The sequence below is a fragment of the Eptatretus burgeri genome, chromosome 11 (genome assembly GCF_056783735.1).
Source record: "Eptatretus burgeri isolate ZD-2024b chromosome 11, Ebu_testis_v1, whole genome shotgun sequence".
NCBI lineage: Eukaryota > Metazoa > Chordata > Myxini > Myxiniformes > Myxinidae > Eptatretus > Eptatretus burgeri.
In genome coordinates, this window is record NC_140971.1 from 93,152,914 (window position 1) to 93,163,535 (window position 10,622).

General features: G+C 46.0%; 1 protein-coding gene across 12 annotated transcripts in view; it reads right to left on the reverse strand.

Annotated features, from left to right (window-relative positions):
• Window positions 1-10,622, reverse strand: part of LOC147017666 (teneurin-3-like) — a 420,926-nt gene that overhangs the window by 329,348 nt on the left and 80,956 nt on the right. The window contains exon 1 of one of the 12 annotated variants that reach the window (XM_085847410.1): window positions 1,657-1,814. The exons of 10 other annotated variants lie outside the window; for them this stretch is intronic. The gene's annotated coding sequence lies outside the window, so the exon portion shown is untranslated. Of the gene's footprint in view, window positions 1-1,656; window positions 1,815-10,622 lie in introns of those variants that run through there. One more of the 12 variants, XM_085847411.1, reaches the window with a different exon arrangement.

Genomic DNA, 10,622 nt, shown 5'->3' on the forward strand with positions numbered 1-10,622 from the left:
GCATGTACAAACACCACGTGTGTGTACTTGCATGTATAAACACCACGTGTGTGTACTGGCATGTACAAACACCACGTGTGTGTACTTGCATGTACAAACACCACGTGTGTGTACTTGCATGTATAAAACACCACGTGTGTGTACTTGCATGTATAAAACACCACGTGTGTGTACTTGCATGTATAAAACACCACGTGTGTGTACTTGCATGTATAAAACACCACGTGTGTGTACTTGCATGTATAAAACACCACGTGTGTGTACTTGCATGTATAAAACACCACGTGTGTGTACTTGCATGTATAAAACACCACGTGTGTGTACTTGCATGTATAAAACACCACGTGTGTGTACTTGCATGTATAAAACACCACGTGTGTGTACTTGCATGTATAAAACACCACGTGTGTGTACTTGCATGTATAAAACACCACGTGTGTACTTACATGTATAAACACCACGTGTGTGTACGTACATGTATAAACACCACGTGTGTGTACTTACATGTATAAACACCACGTGTGTGTACTTACATGTATAAACACCACGTGTGTACGTACATGTATAAACACCACGTGTGTACGTACATGTATAAACACCACGTGTGTGTACGTACATGTATAAACACCACGTGTGTGTACTTACATGTATAAACACCACGTGTGTGTACTTACATGTATAAACACCACGTGTGTGTACTTACATGTATAAACACCACGTGTGTGTACTTACATGTATAAACACCACGTGTGTGTACTTACATGTATAAACACCACGTGTGTGTACTTACATGTATAAACACCACGTGTGTGTACGTACATGCATAAACACCACGTGAATGCGTTTTGCAATAGGGATGAGAAAATAGCAGGATGGTCCGTGTGTTCGAGTTGTGTTGGCGGGTCGCTTTGGTCCGGACGAACACGATCGTTCCCAGGTCGGATCGAATGAATAGTTGGTGGAGCCGGTGAAGGCTGTGCGCGTCGATCACGGCCCAGACAGACGAGATGGACACGAAACGACGAGCGGAAGACGCGCACGTCCCTCACTCACTCTCGGGCGCAACTTACACCCTCGGCGGAAATCACAATGGGCCTAACGGGACCATTACCCCCGATTTCCCGTGAAATTGGCGAGCATAATGCACAATAAACATCATCCCCCGAGGATGGGAATATAAAAGGGAATATGCGCCGATTGCAGTGCGAGGGTGAATTAGCGTGACGGGTGCAGTGGATGCATCAACAGGGACGAACGGGCCGAGCAAACCGGATCATCGGACGAGCACGACCGGTCCTTGTGCACATGGAATCGCACGCAGCACGAGCATCCCACCGGCACCGGCTGAGGGGTCTTTGACTTTGGAAACAACAACAAAACCCTTCGTCCTCGTCCAACAACGTCGAGCTCGACGTGCGGGTCTCCTTTTCGGTTCCATCCACCAATTGGACATCTCGATTCCGATCTACGCGCCGTTTCATCAACATCATTCCCTCCTTCCTTCCTTTTATACAAATTCCAATCTCATCGTCTCCGACTTTATAATCCGCTTGATTTGCAAATCCATCGCCGTTGTCCGGCTCCACAAACCCAAATCTTCTTTCAACATTTTCACCCACAGCCACGACGCTCCCCCCTCCCGTTAAATCAAAATACCGCATTAACGTGTCTGCTTGGTCCAGCTCAGGGCAGCGGACGCCGATCCAGCAGAAGCCCAGTTTTGGACTCGACTCGATTTCACTCAGGAGATGTCTCGGTGCTGGTGCTTCAGCGCCGCTAGTGACATCATCAGCAGCCGGAGCGGAGTCGCGGGGTGGGGCGGGGCCAGGGCGGGGCGATGGCGGGGGCGTGGCCAGCGTGCTGGAGAGAGAGGGTGGGTTGTTGTTGTCAAAGTGGCGGGAGGGGCCAGGTTTGGAAATGTGGGGAAAGTTACGTGTAAAAGGGGCGGGGACTGTGACGGGTGGGTTTGATGTGTCAGGTGTGTGTAGGTGTATGTGTGTGTGTGTCAGGTGTGTGTAGGTGTATGTGTGTGTGTGTCAGGTGTGTGTAGGTGTATGTGTGTGTGTCAGGTGTGTGTAGGTGTATGTGTGTGTGTGTCAGGTGTGTGTAGGTGTATGTGTGTGTGTCAGGTGTGTGTAGGTGTATGTGTGTGTGTCAGGTGTGTGTAGGTGTGTGTCTGTGTAGGTGTATGTGTCTGTGTGTAGGTGTATGTGTCTGTGTGTAGGTGTATGTGTCTGTGTGTAGGTGTATGTGTCTGTGTGTGTGTGTGTGTGTGTGGAGGTGTGTAGGTGGACCGGTGGAGTGTGTGCAGGTGTTGGTGTGTGTGTGTGGGTATGTGTGTAGGTGTAGGTGGACGGGTGGAGTGTGTGTGTAGGTGTGTGTGTGTGTGTGTGTGTGTGTGTGTGTGTGTGTGTGTGTGTGTGTGTGAAAGGTATGTGTGTGTAGGTGTATGTGTATGTGTCTATGTGTAGGTGTGTGTGTAGGACTGTAGGTGTGTCGGTGTAGGTGTGTGTGTGTAGGTGGACTAGTGGAGTGTGAGTGTAGGTGGACCGGTGGAGTGTGTGTGTGTAGGTGTGTGTGTAGGTAGGTGTAGTTGTGTGTGTGTGTGGGGGGGGCCCGGTGGAGTGTGTGTAGGTGTTGGTGTGTGTGTGTGTGTGTGTGTGTGTGTGTGTGTGTGTGTGTGTGTGTAGGTTTGCGTGTAGGTGTAGGTGGACCGGTGGAGTGTGAGTGAGGATTTGCGAGGTGATTAAAAGAGGAGTCGGTAAAATGCGCCGAGGACACGGATTCCAATAGGAGTCGATACTTTAAATGAAACGGCACAAACCATTCTCACCTGCAGACTTACTCGAACGTGCAGCGCATGTGGGATGATCCCTTCCAGGACAAGTGCCCGGTACACCTGTCCTCCTGCAATCTCCGTTCTACTCTCGTGTGGGTGTCCTCGCGTCAACGACTAATTGTACAGGTGTCGCTTTCACCTGACGCCTTCGCACGGTGACAGTACCACGACGCGATGACGTCACATGAAGGATCTCTCTGACCAAGGTGTTGTCTTTCCCCGACTCTGTCATTCTAATGAAGACTGCTAGCACGTTGGGTGTGGATAAGTTGGTTATAGCGATTTGTTTACTTTACACCTTCATTATTTACCTTTCACTGAAGTTATTTAATGTTTTTTAAATAAAGTACCCAACCGTTTATTTTTCACCCTACCGTACCTTGTATGAATACCTGACCCTGGATACACCTGAATGGTCGTTGGCGAAGTACTTGTTGCATCGGGATTCAACAATTACAAATCCAGCCCTCTGGTTGCATCATCGCTCAGGTTACCGGGTGGGTGTGCCGGTGATGCAGTGCCCCCTTTAGGTTAAAACTGTTTGTTTTTTTTTGGAATTTGTTCAGAATGCCTGCGATAACTGGCGCGTGCTCTTCGTCGAAGGACACCGTGGGGTCTTTAACGTCCACAAACTAATGTCGGATGTCTGGGCGACCAGTTTAACGTCCATCCGAGCGAGCGACGACGCTTGGCTCGGCTATAAACTGTCGGATAGTGGATGCGCAGGCAAGGCGAACATCGCAAACCTCTTCGCAGTGTGGGTGGACGTTAAGCCGGGTGTCCCATGTGCTAGCATCGTCGGTGGATGATAAAAGATCCAACAACGTCGGTCGCAAAAAGTAGACGAGTTATCACCGGCTTCCTGGAACAAATAACAAATTCCTGCCGGTAAACTTAGATGATGATCAAACAGGACTTGCACCTGCTGGGTTTCATCACGTGATCACGTGACGTGAATATGTTGGAGGATTTTAAAAGATATTAATTAATCGAGAAGAGAAACGATTAAAATGACCGTTGTATACTAAATTACAAGACATACTTTTTCAAGATTGTGGTTCAAGGAAGAGGTTAAGGACAAGGACCATATATGTGATCATTGAAAGAGGGGGAGGAGGAGGGGAGGGCAAGGGGGAGGAGGAGGGGAGGGCAAGGGGGAGGAGGGGAGGAGGGGAGGAGGAGGGAGTGGCAAGGGGGAGGAGGAGGGGAGGGCAAGGGGGAGGAGGAGGGGAGGGCAAGGGGGAGGAGGAGGGGAGGGCAAGGGGTATAAGAGGAGGAGGGGGAGGGCAAGGGGAGGAGGAGGGGAGGGGAGGAGGAGGAGGAGGAGGGGAGGGCAAGGGGAGGAGGAGGGGAGGGGATAAGGGGAGGAGTGAGGGGAGGGCAAGGGGGAGGAGGAGGGGAGGCAAAGGGGGGGAGGAGGAGGGGAGGGCAAGGGGGAGGAGGAGGGGAGGGCAAGGGGGAGGAGGAGGGGAGGGCAAGGGGGAGGAGGAGGGGAGGGCAAGGGGGAGGAGGAGGGGAGGGCAAGGGGAGGAGGAGGGGAGGGCAAGGGGGAGGAGGAGGGAGGGCAAGGGGAAGGGGGGAGGAGGGAGGCAAGGGGGGGAGGAGGAGGGGAGGGCAAGGGGGATGATGATGATGCATGTGAGGATCCAGATGGAGGGCGAATGGGGGATGAGGGGATGATGATGATGGCGAGGGGGGATGCATGATGATGATGCGACAGGGGATGATGATGATGCACGATGTAATGATGATGATGAGGAATGTGATGATGATGATGGCAATGATGATGAGGAGGGAGGGGAATGGGGAGGATGATTGATGATGATGATGGAGGGAATGATGATGATGCACGGGCAAGGCATGATGGGAAATGGATGATGTGATGATGGAGGGGCAAGGATGATGTGATGATGTAAAGGAGGATGGGGATGGAGGGAAGGGTGAGGATGTGAGGATGGCAAGGGGAGGAGGGGATGGAGGGACGGGGAGATGATGGGGTACATGATGATGATGATGAACAAAAATGATGATGATGATGATGATGATGATGATGATGAATGATGATGATGATGCAACGATGATGATGATGAATGGCGATGATGATGATGAATGATGATGATGATGAATGATGATGATGATGAATGTGATGATGAATGATGATGATGATAAATGATTGATGATGATGATGTCACGATGATGATGATGAATGATGATGATGAAAAATGATGATGATGAATGATGATGATGATGATGATGATGCAATGATGATGATGATGATGGAATGATGATGATGATGATGAAATGATGATGATACTATGCAATGATGATGATACATAGAATGATGACGAATGATGATGATGCACGTGATGATGATGATGATGGCAGATGATGATGATGATGATGATGATGATGATGATGATACAATGATGATGATGATGAATGATGATGATGATGATGGCACGATGATGCAATGCAATGATGATGATGATGCATAAATGATGATGATGATGATGATGATGATGATGATGATGATGATGATGATGATGATGATGATGATGATGATGATGATGATGATGATGATGATGATGATGATGATGATGATGATGATGATGATGATGATGATGATGATGATGAATGATGATGATGATGCACATGATGATGATGATGATGTAAAATGATGATGATGATGATGATGAAATGATGACAAATGATGACAATGATGATGATGATGCACGATGATGATGATGATGCAAATGCGATGATGATGATGATGAAATGATGATGATGATGATGATGAATGATGATGATGATGATGATGATAAATGTACGAACAAAAAGATGATGTGATGATGAATGATGATGTGATGATGATGATGATGATGGCACGTGATGATGATGATGATGATGGCAAACGTGATGATGATGATTTTAAATGATGATGATGATAATGATGATGATGATGATGATGATGATGATGATGAACAGATGATGATGATGATGATGATGATGATGATGAAATGATGATGATGATGATGATGATGGCAAATGATGATACCATGATGATGATGATGGAACGTGATGATGATACCGATGATGATGATGATGATGAAATGATGATGATGATGATGATGATGATGATGATGATGATGATGATGATGAAATGATGGTACGATGATGATGATGTAATGATGCGATGATGATGGTACGTGATGATGATGATGATGTGCAAATGATGATGATGATGATGTAAATGATGATGATGATGATGTACGTGATGATGTGATGATTTACAACGTGATGATGATGATGATGATGATGATGATGCAATGATGATGATGATGATGATGCAATGATGATGATGATGATACAATGATGATGATGATGCAATGATGATGATGATGCAAATGATGATGATGATGAATGTGACGATGATGATGAATGATGATGATGATGATGATGATGCAAATACGATGATGATGATGATGGCTTGATGGCCGGAATGATGATGATGATGAATGTACGGATGATGATGAATGTGATGATGATTTAAATGTAATGTGATGATGATGGAATACGTGATGATGATGAATGGCAAATGATGATGATGAAATGAATGATGATGATGATGATGATGATGATGATGATGATGATGATGATTTTTGATGATGATGCAATGATGATGATGAATGATGATGATGATACGCGCAATGTGATGATGATGGTTTACGATGATGATGATGGTACGATGATGATGAATGAATGTGATGATGATGCGTACGAACGGATGATGATGAATGTGAATGTGATGATGATGATGTACGATGATGTGATGCAATGATGTAAAATGATGGCACGAATGATGATGCATGAATGTGATGATGATGATGAATGTGATGATGATGGTACGGATGATGATGATGATGTGATGATGATGGAATGAATGTGATGATGATAATGAAATGTGATGATGATGATGAATGATGATGATGATGTACGATGATGATGATGATGATGATGCGATGATGATGATGATGTACGTGATGATGATGATGAATGATGATGATGATGATGATGATGATGATGATGATGCAATGATGATGATGATGATGATGATGATGATACGATGATGATGATGATGAATGATGATGATGATGTAAATGATGTACAAAGATGATGATGATGATGATGATGATGATGGTACGTAATGATGATGATGATGATGATGATGATGATGACGATGATGTGATGCGATGATGAATGATGTGGTACGATGATGCACGTAAATGATGATGATGATAAATGATGATGATGATGAATGATGATGATGATGCAATGATGATGATGATGAACAATGTGATGATGATGAAATGTGATGATGATAATGAATGATGATGATGATGAAATGATGATGCAGCCGGTACGATGATGATGATGAATGATGATGATGATGAATGTGATGATGATGAAATGATGATGATGATGATGATGATGATGGCACGTGATGATGATGATGATGATGAAATGATGATACGGATGATGATGATGATGCAATGATGATGATGATGATGATGATGATGATGATGATGATGATGATGATGATGATGAATGATTTTAATGTTATTGATGATGATGATGAACGCGATGATGATGATGATGATGATGATGATGGTACGATGATGATGATGATGATGATGATGATGACATGATGATGATGATGATGATGAAATGTGATGATGATGATGATGATGATGAATGTGATGATGATGATGCACGTGATGATGATGATGAATGTGATGATGATGCAATGACGATGATGATGCGATGATGATGATGTGATGATGATGATGAATGATGATGATGATGATGATGATGATGATGGATGATGATGATGAAATGATGATGATGATAATGTACGATGATGATGATGATGATGTTCTTACGATGATGATGATGATGATGATGATGGCACGTGATGATGATGATGATGATGATGCACGATGATGATGATGAATGATGATGATGATGAATGTGACGATGATGCAAATGATGATGATGATGATGAACATGATGATGATGATGGCACGTGATGATGATGGTAATGTGATGATGATGATGAATGATGATGATGGATGATGATGATGATGATGATAATGATGATGATGATGAACGATGATGATGATGCAAATGATGATGATGATACCGATGATGATGATGATGCACGATGATGATGATGAAAATGCGATGATGATGATGAAATGATGATGATGATGCAATGATGATGATGATGATGATGATGATAATGCATGATGATGATGCAACGTGATGATGATGGCATGATGATGATGATGATGATGATGATGATGATGATGATGCAAATGATGATGATGATGAATGATGATGATGATGCAATGAATGTGATGATGATGCAATGTGATGATGATGATGATGATGATGATGATGGCAACAAATGATGATGATGATGATGATGATGATGCAATGATGATGATGATGAACGTGATGATGATGATGGCCAGGAATGATGATGATGATGATGGCACGAATGATGATGATGATGCACTTGATGATGATGATGATGATTAATGATGATGATGATGATGATGATGATAAATGATGATGATGATGATGATGATGGCACGTGATGATGATGATGATGATGATGAATGATGATGATGATGCAACTGGTACGATGATGATGATGATGATGATGATGATGGATGATGATGGATGATGGATGATGATCGATGATGATGATGATGATGATGATGCAACGTGATGATGATGGCCGAATGTGATGATGATGATGAAGTATGATGATGATGATAAGGAGGATGATGGGGGAGGGAATGGGGATGATGACGAGGGGTAATGGATGATGATGATGATGCACGGATGAGGAGGGATACGAGATGATGATGAGATGATGATGAAGCGATGAATGATGATGAGGGGGAGTATGATGAGGGAGGGGAGGGAGGAGAAGGGGAGGAGGAGGGGAGGGGAGAGAAAGGAGGCGATGAGGAGGAGGGGAGGGGAGGGTGAAGGAGGAGGGGAGAGGAAGTAGGATACCTACAGGAGGGGAGGGGAAGTGTAGGAGGAGGAGGGGGAGGGACATAAATGGGAAGGGGAGGAGGGGAGAGGGGAGGGATGGAGGGGATGATGGGAGGGGGATGAGGAGGGGAGGAGGGAAATGCACGGGGAGGGGATGAGGGGGGAGGGGAGGGTGAAGGAGGAGGGGAGATGGAAAGAGGGGGAGGAGGGGAGGGGAAGTAGGAGGAGGGGGAAGGAGGAGGGGAGGGAGGTGGAGGGGAGGGAGGGGAGTGGAATGGGAAGGGGGAGGGGAGGGGAGGGGTTGTGGAGGGGAGTGGGAAGGGGAGGGGGGAATGGGGAAGGAGGGGGGAAGGAAGGAGGAGGGGAGGGAGTGGGAAGGGGAGGGGAGGAAGGGAGGGGAGGCGGAAGGGGGAGTGGGGGAGTGGGAATGGGAAGGGGAGGGGGAGTGGGAGGGGGAATGAAGGGGAAGGGGAGAGTGGGAAGGGGAGGGGGAGTGGGAAGGGGAAGGGTGGGAGGGGAGGGAAGGAATGAGGAGGAGGAGGAGGGGAGTGGAAGTGGGGGAATGGTAGGCGGAGGGGGAAGGGGAGGCCGAGGGGGAAGGAGAGGCCGAGGGGGAAGGAGGAGGGGGGGCGAAATAAATCTCCTTCTCATCAATTTAGATACAATTTCAAATGAGCCCTTTTCAGGTCGTACTGAACCGTTTTCGTGTACACAAAGTCAAGGCTCATGGAAGAGATAGAAAATGATTCAACGGAACAAAAGGAACAGCAGGGGGAGGGGAGAGGGAGGGGGACACCAACAGCAGGTTTGAGGGACGAATACTGGATGTGGGGTAGGGGAGGATGCAGGGGGTGGACAAGATGGATGCAGAAGATGGATAATATGATGAGTGCATTCACCGAGCAAATCATTCCCTTTCGAGTTAACGAGAAGAAAGAAACGTTGCTTGTTGGATGCATCAGGAGTTGGGCAGACAAGCGTTTTGGAGGATAGGGGACTTTTGAGTCTCTTACTCTTTGTTAACATTCCATCGTGCTTGGTGGCAACCTTTGAAACCAACTCTCTTGTTTCTTTTTTTTCCTTTCGTTCCAGTAATAAACACACTGATATTTTTAAAGTCGACAATAAATGATGCTAAAGTAGGAGCGAGGACCGGTTTGATCGTGTAATATGGTGAGGGTGATGCTTCACAGTTCATTTGTATCCGTCACAATGGAAAACAAAGGTTTCACTCTTTTGGAATGTTGATCCGCCCAAGATGACCGCTCCATGATTGGCACCGACGTTTTAATTTGCCATCGAAAAAACGATCACTCATGAGATGCTTTCTGCAATGACCATCCGAAAAAAAAAACTTCTGCCCATACAATAAAATACCAGCGCTCTCACATAAAAACAGGTCCCTCCCAAACACCCGGTCCTGACGCCGCCGGGCACAGATAACTCCATGCACTGCTAGGTTGCTGAGCAACCATAAACACCGATTGGCACGGCCAACCCAGGTAGGGTTACATTACTTCGTGTGATACCTTACTTGTGGACGGCCGTCTCATTGCGGGCAGATGCCCTCAGCGCACACTCGGATTACTGCTGAGCGTTACAGTGAGTGTGCGCTGGCTGACGAGGAAAATTATTGGGGTAGAACGTCCTGTCTAACTATACTTTGTGCACTGCATTTTTTTTTGTTCCTGTGGCATTCTGCCATACAGTCTTC